General features: G+C 48.8%; 1 long non-coding RNA gene across 1 annotated transcript in view; it reads left to right on the top strand.

Moving 5' to 3' along the window:
- LOC132360404 (uncharacterized) overlaps nucleotides 1-13,180 on the top strand; it is a 52,112-nt gene that overhangs the window by 23,857 nt on the left and 15,075 nt on the right. The gene's annotated exons all lie outside the window — the stretch shown is intronic.

Genomic DNA, 13,180 nt, shown 5'->3' with positions numbered 1-13,180 from the left:
TTTTTTTTTTTTTTTCCCCACTCACCTCCAGCTCACTTTCCCTGCTGACGTGATGGAACATTTCCTTCCAGCGCCTGCATTAATAACATCGTGTATCCCCGGGGAGATTATGAGTCTCTCTCTCTCTCTCTCTGTTCACAGCCCCCTTGCCCATCAAAGGCTGAGGGCGCAGGGAGGGGACAGGCGGGATTTACACTGGTAACTCCAATTAAGACAAATGTCAGCTCCCTCTCCGCAGGCTGCCGGCGCTGGCGCCCTGTCGGGTGGCATAGGCTCGGAGTGGGAGAGCAGGAATATTTTGCTGTAACTGTCAGGCGCTGACAGAAGCAGCCAGAAGGAAGCAAAAGGAGAGCGTGAGCAGGAGGGCAGTCCTGGCCCGGGTATCCGCTGGGAGGCGGCTCACAAATCCCATCCCCACCTTGGAAGCATCCCCGAAGGAGCCACTTTGGAAATACAGTGGGGCCCGCAGGCCCTTGCTATGGGGGTGACACCTAGAAGCAGCTCCCAGCCCCAGGGACCCCAGGACTGGCTGTTCGCTTGTCCGAGGCTGCGCCAGGGTCCCCTACCTGCTGAATGAAACAGTCCCTCCTGTGCCAAGTGACGTCTCTGGACCAGCAGCGTCTACGTCACCTGGAGGACTGCAAGAAAGGCAGAGTCTCAGGCCCACCCAGCCCTCCTGAGTCCGAACCTGCAGATTAACAAGAACCCTAGTGATTGGAACACACGTTAACATTCGAGAAGTGCTGGAAATGTGGACCTGGACTCGAGGGAAGACAGAGCAGTGGCGTGGTGTGGACGGGAAGACACTGTGGTGTCAGGGGTTCGAGGCCTGGCTCTGCCCAGGAGCTCCTGGATCTCCCTGGACAGGTCATTTTGGCACCAGTTTCGCAGTCTGTACAATGGAGACAAGGAAACCTCCACAAAGGATGCGCAATTCATGGAAATGCTTACAAATGTAGGTCATGATAGTGATGGAGGAACAAAAAGTAATAGTGATAATAACAAGCATGTAGTAGGCACTTCAGATGTTCCTGGACTGTGCAAATAACTTTATGTAAATTATCTCACTGAACTCTCATATATCACTGAAACATTATTATTATCCCCATTTACAAATGGGAAAATGGCGACTCAGGAAAGTAAAAGAATCTACCCAGGTGTACACAGGTAGTAAAGGCTGGAGCCACACTGGAACCTATATGCTTAACCGTTATGCAATCACTGAAGCTTTCCTCCCAAAGCCACCCTCTACTCCCGCTTTCGCAAAAGCAAAGAAGTCTTCCCTCTCCTGGGCAACACTGGGCTGCCTCCAAACTGTAGGGACACCACCATCGGTATTACCGAGTTCTCCCAATTACAAGCCAGAGGGCAGCGTCCTAGACCCTGCCTGGCCCCCTAGTAGCCTGTGACCCTGGTCACATTACTCCCCCTATCAATGGGCAGGGTTCTGTAATCTTGGCCTCTTATCTTCCTCACAAGCCTTCTTGGGTCAAAAGAGAGAATAACAGTGTGAGTCTTTTGAAAGCTACAGAAGTAGAGCCATGGAAACAATGAACTTTGGAATCAGAGAGAACAGGGTTCATATTCCAGTTCTGCTATTTCTTGTGACCATAGGCAGTTTACTTTATCTCCATGGGCCTCAGTTTACTCTTCTGTAAAATGGGAATAATAACAATCTGCTTCCTAAGGTTTTTGAAGAGATTAAAGATGGTTTGTTTTAAAGGCTCTAGCGCAACGCCTGGCATGTAGTAGGCACTCAAGAAGGAGTAACTGCTCTTCTTTACCATCTTCATCAAACTCTTCCTATAAAGGAATCCCGTGGGTAAAACGGGAAGGCTCTGGTATGAAGGACATCACAGAGGGATTGAGTCTGCTGAGTCAGCCGACTGTCTTGGGGCTGGGGGCCCTCAGCCAGGTGCCTGTAGCTGTGTCTGGGTGTGACGTGGGCATGGGGTTTTGGAAAGTCCTGCCACCAGTGGCCGCCTAGTTAGCACAATATCAGAGAGTCTTGTCTGGAGAAATTATCTAGAGAAAAAAAGAATCGTTGGCTTTTTTTTTTTTTTTTTTTCTTTTTGGTAATTTAAACCACTTCAGATGTAAATTACTTCTAGAATTTTTTTTCTCTTTTCTCTTTCTTGAACAGAGTGCCCCAAGCCTTTTCCTGGCGACTTGCAGTCACGCTTGTGAGCAGTGTCGGCTGCTCTGTGCTGTGATACGGGATGCCCTCGGGGCCCCGGACTGAGGACAGAGCCCCACACGGCCACAGGTGGCTAATAGCAGATCCTCCCCAGCTGTGGCCTTGTGGTTCAGACACAGAAGGCCCCTGTTAAAATGGAAACATCTGAGCGGGAAGCACATTAAGACATTGTGGTCCATGACCTCCTCCTCTGAGCGAGCAAGAATTGATTTCTTGGATTAACAGCAGGTATCTGGCAAGGCCCCAAGGTGAGGGTGGTCTCAGTTTGAGAAGCAATGAGAAGGGAGAAGGACAGGACTTGGCCTTGGAGCTTCATCTGGTGCAGACAGGAAGGGATTCAGACCTGCCCAGGGGATCTGCTTGTTTAGAGGACGCCACAGTCAGGGTGGCTGAGGGGTGAGCTCCCCTTGTCATCGCCGAGAACACTCGGGAGCCAGGGGCAAATACAAGTGCAGGTACAGCAAAGGCTTAACTGCTGATTAAGGGCTGTGAGCCCCCTGCTTCCCACAAGATAAAACCCCATTGCTCAGCCTTGCACACAAGGTCCCCTCTTGCAAAGCAGCCTATATCTCTATTTTTATCCGTATAAATAGCTTTTTTAAGCCAGCGATTTGGCCGAAGACATGGAAAGCATGTGCACCAAATTTGCAGATGACTCAAAGCTGGAGGGGATGAGAGAATTAAGGTTCAAGATGATCTCGACAGTCGAGAATGCTGGGTCAAAAGCAACCAGATGAAATTTAACATCAATAAATCTAATGTCTTGAATGCAGTTTCCAAAAATCAATTGCACAAGAACAGGATGAGGTAGACCTGGCTTGACTGCAATTCACATAAAAAAGATCAGGAGGTTTTAGTCGGCCTCAAGTTCAACATGAGCCAGCTGAGAGAAGAGGCGGTTTGGGGAGGGAAAAGGAACACATCCTCGGGCTTAGGCGGCATTAACCCTTGGTGATGAGGGGAGAGGGTGCTGGATGACTACATCTGAGGGTGTCAGGCCCAGGAGGGATAGTAATGAGAGCTAATACTCAGCAGGTACTCAGGCCACAGCGCAGTTGGTACATTCGCTTGCTTAAGTTCACACAGCCAGTGGGTGGTGGATCCATGCTCTTGACCGCTCCACTCTGCTGCTTCTCCATCAGACAACAGCCTGTCTACTTTCTCTTCTGCATTTTACAGATGAGGAGACAGGACCGGAACCGAGAGCACGCCTTATCCACAGTCACCCAAGGAGTGAACTGCAGACTTAGGCTCTCCTGGGACCCTCTAGTCAATGCTCTTTCCCTCTGTCACGCTGGCTGACTGCCATGTCAGAGTGGCTGAATGCTTACCTTTAAAGCATGAAAGCCTGTGCCGCATTTTGTGTGGTACTTATTCCCCAGCGGACTCCACACCACCCTGCCTTATCAGGCGGGGTAATGCACAAGATTTAGCTTTTTCTTTGTCAGCAGGAGTCACATTCAAGGTTAACTGATTACCGTGCCTAATTCAACCACAGCGGGATATGTACACTGCATAGAACCTGAGATTTTGTATCAAGTGTCCCTGTTTATGTTCCCGTGTTTGTTTCTGCAATTGTTTTCCAGTTAAGCTGCTCAGGGCCTCACTTCTTTCTAATTTGCCACAATCAGCCAGGCTTTCACATTAACCAGACCTAAATTGAGTTTCTGCCCTGGGCCAGGCATATTGTTGGGTCTTTCACATATATTATCTCAGTTAAACATCATGACAACACTGTGAGCTAGGTTATTCCTCATCTCTCAGTGAGGAAACTGGCTTTACAGGGTGGCTCCCAGTTTGCCTGAGGCTGAGGGGTCTCCCAGGACATGGAACTTGGCATTTTGAAACAAGGACAGTCTGGGATAAATGGGGCCGATTTGGTCACCCTAGGCCCAGAGAAGTTAAATAACTTGTCTGAGGTCACACAGCTAGAAAGTGGCTGAGCCAGGATTCAAAATCAGTTCCCCTGATACCAAATAAATCTTGGTAGAAATGAATGTGAAGTAAGAGCGAATAAATTCTGGCCAACTCTCTGATGTCTGACTCAGACTCCTAGAAGACTTGCTTTGCTTCTGACCGGTTAGGATGTATGAGCATGGTAAGAGAAGGTGACCTCAGTGGTGAGAGGCCCACAGACGAGGTCCCCCGGAAATGAACGAGGGACCCGAGAAAAAAGAGATAGTAGAAGAGAGGCAGGGAGGCTGACTTTGAGCCATCAAAAAGCTCTCATGGGAAAGAAGATACTCAAGCCGTGAGGTCCTGGAGGCCCATCCAAAACCAAGGAGCAAAGTCACTGGGAGGCAATTGTGGCCCCATGTCAGAACTTTCCAAAGATTGAGTCAATGGAAGGAGCTTTCTCAGAGGCTGATGATCTTCCTTGCCCGTGCTGGAGGCTTGTAAGGAGAGGCCGGGTGATCCTCTGCCAGTGACTCTGCAAAGGGTATTCCTCTAGCACATGTGAGCCTGGACTGCATAAGCTCTCAGCTCCCTTCCAACTCTGGGACCCTCTGGCAGACGCGGGCTCTCTTCCCTACAACTGTAAATATTTGTGCATTCCCAAGTTATAAAGTGGAGCTCTTGCCCTACAAAGGTCAAGACGACAGGCTCGTTTGGGGAACAGTTTGCTTAGTGTTTCTTTAGGCTGTGTTTCCAAGACTTCTTGTCATCTGTGTTTGGAGTGGACACAAGAGGCAGGATTTTTTTTTTTTTTTTTTTTTTTTCTTGGTGAAGGAGGATTGTTCAAGAGGAAGGGATGCAAATGGAGATCATTCAATAATGCCGAAGCAAAGCCGAATGGCAAGGACACTTCCTATACGTGGCTACAGCGGAGACACGCTCCCACCCTGCCTCTCTCGGTGCAGGATCAGCCTGGGGGTCTCTTGTCCCATTTCACAGGGCTTCCTGGGAGGGGAGCTGGAAGGGTTACCCCACCCACTGCAGTGAGTTTGGTCCATCACCTGTTTATGGGTGAGTGAGGAGGTGACCTGTCATCAGGTTTTGACGCTCATAGCTGGTGCGGCTGTTTCAGCTCCTTCCCCAGGAGCTGCAGAGGCAGAGATGGGGAGATACTAAGATCACGTGTTGGTTGAGAGTTGGAGGGGAGTCTTATTTTTCTGTGTGGGTCACAGCGTGCTTTTTATTGCTGGTCTCCTATTCTTCACATTCTGGCTTCTCTGCCGCGTTGACATCCCCTTGAAAACACAGATCTGAGGTGACCGCCTTTCCACACCTTTCAGGGGAGCTCCTGCCTCTGTCCATAAACCCGCCCCACTTTGTCACATGTGTGTCCTTTCCCACATGCTGTTCCCTTGGCCTGGACTATTCTTCCCCTCTCCATGCTTTAGTTTCCATCTGAGAAAGGGGGCAGAAATAGTATCTGTCTCATAAGGTCGTTGTGGGAATTTGATGAGTTAATATAAGCAGCGCCCTCAGAATAGTGCCTGACATTCCAGGGTAGCTGTTTCTGCTCTTATTTTATTTGATGGCCCACTTCTATTCATCCTAGGAGAGCCCGGGTCGCCTGCTCTGTGAAGTCTTCCTTGTCTTCCCCAGAGGTAGCTTTGTTTTTCTGTTGATTTTCAGGTTTGGGGTTCTGGGTTTATTTGGGGGCTCTGTGACTTTTTACTCATTGGGACATTTCATTGTAATGACCAGCCCACATGCTGGTCTCTCCCACTAGATGGGGGCGGGGGACCCCCAGGCCGGTTGTTTCCAACTCTGTGCCTGGTACACAGTGTCTGACACATGGTAAGAGCTCCAAAATTGTTATTGCCCAAATGAATGGAAGGATGAGTAAATTAGGAAGAATGTCTGGTGGTCCTGAGAGCTGGCCCTGTTTATTCCTATTAGGGTGATGTTGTCTTAACCCCAAGAGACCCTGTTCTCTGCATCCCCACTCCTGCCCCACTCTCCTCCCCGCAGTGTTGGACAGACATCTCATTTTCCCACTTCTCTAAAACATTTTAGGTTAGGAAAATAGCAATCGTTTAGGAAAATGGGTAATGACTGAGGGCTCAATCACGGAAAGCATGTAACTCCTGGAGTCTTTAGTGAAATGTCAAGGACTTGATTAGAACAAGCCCAGTCCCTGGTGATCTGAAAAAAATATGATCTGTTTGTCCTAGAGGGGGAAGAAGGATCGCTCTTTATTTACAAACCAGTCTGGCTAATCCCTTCTGACAATATGGGAAGTCATTCTGCTCGGCTGAAGTATTATTTCAGGGCTCCCTTAAGGAAGAACTATCTTCTACTCAATTAAAGCAAAGCCTGAACTTGCTCTGACCCCGTCATTCCGTGGACAGGAAAGCTGGCTTGGCTCCTTCCAGCGGGGCAGCTGCCCGGGCTCTAGGCCGAGTTCTTTTACATCAGGACGTTTCAAGCATTTATTGGGGTGAGAAACAGGGGAGGGGAAACCATCTCTCCCCAGTTCCCTTTAGCCCGGCCCGGGGTTGGGTGCTGGGAAAGAAAGAGGTTGCTGAAGAAGGAAAGAGACCAAGCCTCCCAGCACTTTGGTCCCTGGGGGCCACCCCTGCCGGCCCAGCTCCAGGTGAGGGCGCAGAAGTCAGAAGTGATGAGCAGCCCCCCCAGTGGCAGGTGAGGGTTCCTCAAAGCCCTTTAAGCCCCCACCTGCCTTGCAGGAGAACCCAGCTTCCCCTATCCTGTTCTATGTAGGTCAGTGCCTCCAAATTAAAACCTGCCTGCCAAGCCCCGCCCCTGTCTGCAGGAATGAGCAGTCTCGTTATTTAGTGGAGACCAAACCAAGATGCATGATCTCACTGGAAAAGCACACACTCAGAGAGTCTCACCTCCCCCTTCCCCACGCCTCACCAACCCCTGGGGAATCAGGAGGGAGAAGGCTTAGCAGGGCCAACTGCTGTAGGAAGGGGTATGTTAGAGGAGAAGATCGTCTATGTGGGAAAGTGTCGTTTTCTTCTTGCTCTTCTCAATTACCAAATAATAAGATTGTTAAAAATCCAATAGCGTGAATGTCAATGTTGGCAGGGGCACAGCCACAGGAGATTTAATTGCACGATGGGTGCCAGTTAAAGATGGTATGTGTTCTTCTTGGCTTTTCTTAATTCTAATTAAGGTAAAATGTACTGATCTTACAGACCCACAAACAGAGGCTTGTCACCGGGCCAGGCGTGGGTCCTAACAATGTTGGCTTCCTTTTCTGAGTCCCTGGCCTCTTCTTCCCCTTACGCACCGTCTTTGAATGGGGCTCTTCGCTGGTTGTGAACATCAGCTCTCCAGTTTCTTTGCCATGTCAGAGGACCAGATGTTTTTTATTTGAGAGCAAATTGACACATTAAATTACACTGTGCAAACATTAAAGCCAGCCGCGGGTAAACAGGCCGGGATTCATTGAATTTTACGGGTCACAATAATGTTTATGTAATTTAACAAATTCCTGCCCTGCTGCTGAGTCTCTCCAAGAGGTATTAATTGAAGAAAGATGGGGCCTGCCCAGAGGCTCCCCATGCCATCCACGCCTCTTGCTGAGGCCTAGCACATTTAGATCTGGGCATCAGAAGTCCCTGGGCAGAGTAAGGAACCACTGCTAGGTCTCACTTTGTCTTGAAGACATCTCCTATTTCCATGCACATGGAGCCTTATGGAACCTCCTTGGTCTTGGACATCTGTTGGATTTGCCTGTCCAGGATCTACCTATTCTTTCTCTTGATAATAGCACTGTGATTTTTCTCTAGGAATCATCATTTCTATCTTATTATCAGTTTCTAAGATTCCTTTAGAGGCAGAACTCACGCTAGAGTCCTAGGGATGTGGGCACATGATGTACTCCATTCAAGGCCTGGCCAGTCAGAGCATTCCCTTAGCCCCTTGGCCTTGTGATTGGTTCAGAGAAGGGAATGTGGTCAAATCCAGGCCAGTGAACATCGGTCGGCCCCAGCATTTTTACAGAAACTGGCAGACTAAGGCGCTCTCTTTCCACTGGTTTCCTTAAGCGGCAAAATGTATGTCGAGAGCTGCTGGGCACCGTTTGCCACCAGTTGGGAAAAGGCTGCCTGGGAATGAAGCCAACACAGAAGAAGGCAAAAATGGAGAAAGGCAAATTCCTATGAAATTTTTTTGAGCCGCTGGATCCAGTTGTGGTTGAAGTCTACACCTGGGCTTTTGGGTTATGTGACTTAATAAATCCACTGTATCTTAATCCACTGGTTAAGCCAGGTTGAGCTGAACTTCTGTGACATTGCATATTCAGGGAAGCAAGAGATCACCCGGTACCTCTCTGTAGGGAATAGGACCTCTTCCCCACATTTCCTGCCACACTGGCATCAGCTCCCGTGGGTCCCCCTCTCATCTCTGATTCTCCAGTACTCCCCTAGGATACCCGCCACCCTCCACTCCAGCCAGGTTCTGTTTCTAAACATGTCCTGCTTTTCTCTCCTCCCTCCCTTCTTTTATTTTCCTCCTATTGCCTTCAGTGCCATTTCCCCCCACCCCACCCCCCCATCTACCTGTCCATCCTTCGAGGCCAAGTTTAATTATCCCCTCCACAAGGAAGCCACCCTACCTATTCAGAACTCCCTGCTCTGAGATCCCAGATGCCCTCAGTAGGCTCCACACCTTTGGGCCTTTATAGGAATTAAAGATTTATTGAATTTTTTTATTGCTTCTTGTATTATATGGTTGTTTTTTTTTCCTCTTCTGTTCTCTATAGCCTAAAAAATTCCTGGTACAGTGCTGGGCACGTGAAATCATAGATTATTCATATTTGAAGGTATATTAGAGATTATAAAGATCACCCGGTCCCCACAATTTACAGTTGAGGAAACTGAGGCCCAGAGAGCTGAATTGACTTGCCCAAGGTCACACAGTTAGTTTATGGCCAGGCCAGGATAAAATTCCAGCTGAATGTTCTTTTCACAACACCAAGCTCCATCATTCTGGTTGATTTATTTTCTGGTTAAGTGTATGTACACCTTGAATTGGCATCGTACCATCTGTTAATGGTACTGAGTCAGCACCTGCAGAAGGAAGAATGGTGGACTTGCCTGGATGAGAAGACCTGGTTTTAAATTCCAGCTGGGCTGTATGACCTTGGACAAGTCCTTTTGCCTCTTTTTTTTTCCTTTTCACAACTGCAAAATGAGAGTCTTGGCCTAGATCTGAGGACAAGTTTTATTTGTGGCCTTCTCCTGGTGATTGGTGGGACTGCCCGCAGCGCTGTGTGGGAAGGATCTGAAGTGGCATCTAGCTCAGTAGGAAAGAGGGCCATGACCTGTTAGCACTGGTTCTCTCAAGTTCAGGAGCATGGGTGGGGGCATGTCAGCGGGCACACGGATATTTGTCCCACCTAGACGAGATGATTTCTGAGGTCCCTCCTACTCTGTTATCCTAGGTAGTTAAGTCCTGGTGCAAACGCAAACATGGAGCTCATATCCATCTTGGGGCCCCCGTCAGGTCCCATCAGCTGTGGGCTGCCTCTCTCTGTAGCCTTCCCATGCACATGGCACCATGAAACTTCTGGACTCCAGGATCCACACCTCCACCCAACAAAAGTTCACTTGGACCTTACCCTAGATCCACTGAGCAAGGAAATTTGGGGTGTGAACTTGGTAGATCCAGTGGGTCAAGTGATGGAGAAGAGGCATGAGGTTGTGGAGAAAAGCTAATGGTCAGGGAACTCTGGGGGTCTGAGGAACCTATTTCCATTTTTGCAGTGTTTTCCTTCTGGTAACAGACATCCTCCCAACCCCCAAGGGGAAACAGGGGCCTGGAGTGATAAACCATACAACTCTGGTGTGGGTTCCCCTGGAGGGCCAGGGGCCAAGAAACAGGGGTCACCTGGGGGATCTTATCTGTCAGCCTGCTCCTGCTGGAGGAGGCCTGCCTACGGTCCAACTTCTGAAATGTCAGAAAAGTGCCCAACTGGAAGGTTCACATGCAGTCCTGTATCTGAAGGGCTGGCTTTTCACTAGGACCCCTTTCTTCCTCACTTTCCCAATCTTTCTAGTGGAGATAGTAGTCCTAATACGCAAAATTGTTATGAAATAATCCACTGAAATAATCTATGTCAAGTGCCTGGCACACAGGGCCAGGTAGGTGCTCGGCAATGTACCTTCCTCCCCAACCTCAGCTCCATTCCCCACCAGGCTAAGGAAGTTCAGACACTCATTTAACAAGCCTGCCCCTGTATGCTGGGTGCTAGCGGTGCAAAGACGAGCAAGACATATTACTTGGCTCTCTTTCAGTCACAGGTAACAGGAATAAAATCCAAAGTAGATATAGCAAAAAAAAAAAAAAGAAAAAAAGTGGGATGGCGATCTTCTGGCTCATAGAAGTAACTACCTTCAGGCATGGCTGCATCCAGAAACTCAAATGATGGCATTGGGGCTTGACCTCTCTCCCTCTTTATCTCTCAGCCTAGTTTTCTGCGTGTCACAGGCAGGATGGATATCGGAAGCCCCTGTCAGTTTAACAAACCCAGAGCAGGTGGAAGGAAGGCTTCTGATCGGCCTGGCTTGAGTCATGTGCCCATTATAGATCCAATCACTGTGGTTAGGTAAGACGGAATATTCTGGTTGCTCAGGCCTGGGTCATGTGACCAGGGAGAAGGCAGGATCAGTCCCATCCAATCCTCATGGAAGGGGTTCCCTCTGGAAGGAAAAGTTCTTCTCTCAGGAGAAGCTGGATGGAATAAGACCACAGGTGTCTTTATAGCGTGGCTTTTGGACAGGGGTGGGGAAGGGGAGGGCATTTCCTCTTTTCCAAAAATGATTAAGATGCGCACTGGATTCTTTCTGGCCTTCCCTTGGGATTTCATACACAGTGGGCCCTCCTGTCCCCCTCGCTGAGCAGGGTTGATGACAACTCCTCATTGGCACCTCGTCCCCCGCCTGCTGCCCTGTCCAGAGACAGGGAGCCAGTGGTAGTGTAACCAGAGGTCTCTGGGTCTCTAGTTTTCTCCAGAGAACATAATGACATGATGCTGACCGCACAGGCCATGGACCGGGGCCTGGCGGCAGAAACTTCTGAGGATTGCGGTTTGGTTCCTGCCAATGTCAACTCCTTTCTGCCTAACTTTAGAAACCCATGGTTGGCTTCCCTTGCATCAAAGAAGTCAAAGTGTTCAACTCCAGAGGGTGTGTATTTTTAAAACAACAACAACAACAAAATCAAAACAAAACCAGAAAGGGAGGGAAAAAAAAAAATCCAATGATCTTTCAGAGCCAAAGAGACTCAGCACAGACAGCCCTGAGCTTCAGGGAAATGCCCGGTGACTGTGGTCAGCCCAACTTAAACATATCTACTCTGTTTTTAAAGCTAAAAAAAATTCTAAATGACCTTTAATTAGTAGACCCACTTCTTTGCTTCCCATCAAAGCCAAGTGTTTCAGGCAGAACTACATTTCCTAAAAAGGCCTGGGGCTGGAGGCTAAGCTACCTCACCTTGCCCATGGTAATGACCTGCAGACAGCATTCCCTTCTGGTTTCATGGTTCACGGCTATGCTGAGTGGGTGCTGGTGCAGGAGCAGAGGGGTAGGAGAGTGCCCAGGCCATGAAACCTCAGTGAGGAGGCCTGGAGATCCCCAAATCTGCTAAATCCCCCCTCTGCTCTTTCATTAGCTGTGCAACCTTGAGCGAGTGTTCTAAACTCTCTCGTCCCTGTTTCCCCTTCTATAAAATGGGGGGTCCTGATACCTGGTAGCCCACCTTAGGACAAAAGATGGGGGCTTTATGAAAAGCCCCAGACCCTCTACAAAAGGATGAAATTGTTGCAAATCTATCAAATGCCTTGACTCCTCCTCCCCCTTTTCTTCATCTTCTTCTTTTTATTTAAACATCCCTCCCCTTTTATCTGTCATGGCCCCTCTCCTTGTATCTTCTCTTCTTTCTTGGTCGCCTCCTCCCTTGTCCCATGGGGACATCATCCGTCTTGTTTCCAAGCAACAGGAAGCTCAAAGGTGATGCCGGTACTAGGGAAGAGCGGGGTTTCCCGAAAGGGTCGAGCTGGATTTGTATAGGCGTCATCACCCGGACATTCTATTTGTCCATCCTTTCCAGGTCATCTGGCCTGCTCCAGCCCCTTGGACACAAAGCTGTGAGAAAGCGTTCATCCTTTTAGACCCAACTGGTGGTGCAACCCTCCAGGAAATTTCCCTCTGCCGTCTGCCCAAGTTGGCCAGACAACTTATCCTCTGACTGGGGGTCACACATCATCCCAAGAGAATGATTATTTTTTTCTGAAGGCTGTGGCAGCAGAGGGAGAGGGAGGAGGCTTAAAATAAAACACACACACACACACACACACACACACACACGGAAGTCCAGTGTATAACACTGATGCACTCACACAGACTTCAGGATTAATTTATAGATGCTTCTTAAGCTGAAGTGACTCATTCAGGCAGCTGGGACAGGCCAGGCCACGCCCCCTGGGCTCTCCATCCGCTGAACCTTTCCCTCCTCAGCCCCAGCTAATGCAGAGGAAGAAAAGCACTGATGCTGGTCACACACCCCCATGCGATCAAGCCCCAGGTCTCTGCACTCAAGCCTCCTGGAATGGCAGAGTCCTAATGAGTTTTTAACTTCCTTAGTTGTTTTCTTTTTTTCAACTGAGGCAGTTTACAGAGAGTGCAATGTACCTATCTTTAGTGTGCAACACACTGACTTCTGATGAATGTATATACCATGTCAGTCACGTTATAGAACATTTCCATTGCCCCAGAAAGTTCTTTTGTGTCCCTTCCGGTTACACCCACCCCAAAGGTATCACTCTTCTGATTTCTATCACCATACCCGAATTCTGCCTTTTGTAGAATTTCATGTCAGAGGCATCACCCTATATTTGTTCTCTAGTGTATCATTTTTTCACTCAACCTAACGTCTGTGAAGTTCAGCCCTGCTCTTGTGTGCATGAGTACTTGAGTCCAATTTCCTCTGACTCCTATCCCAGTGCTTGAACACATCACTGTTTGTTTATCCAGTGCCTCTGTTCATGGACATTTCTGTTGTTTC

The sequence above is a fragment of the Balaenoptera ricei genome, chromosome 2, assembly GCF_028023285.1.
Source record: "Balaenoptera ricei isolate mBalRic1 chromosome 2, mBalRic1.hap2, whole genome shotgun sequence".
Taxonomy (NCBI): Eukaryota; Metazoa; Chordata; class Mammalia; order Artiodactyla; family Balaenopteridae; genus Balaenoptera; species Balaenoptera ricei.
The sequence above is the reverse complement of the archived record's forward strand: the minus strand, read 5'-3'. Positions and strand labels throughout refer to the sequence as shown.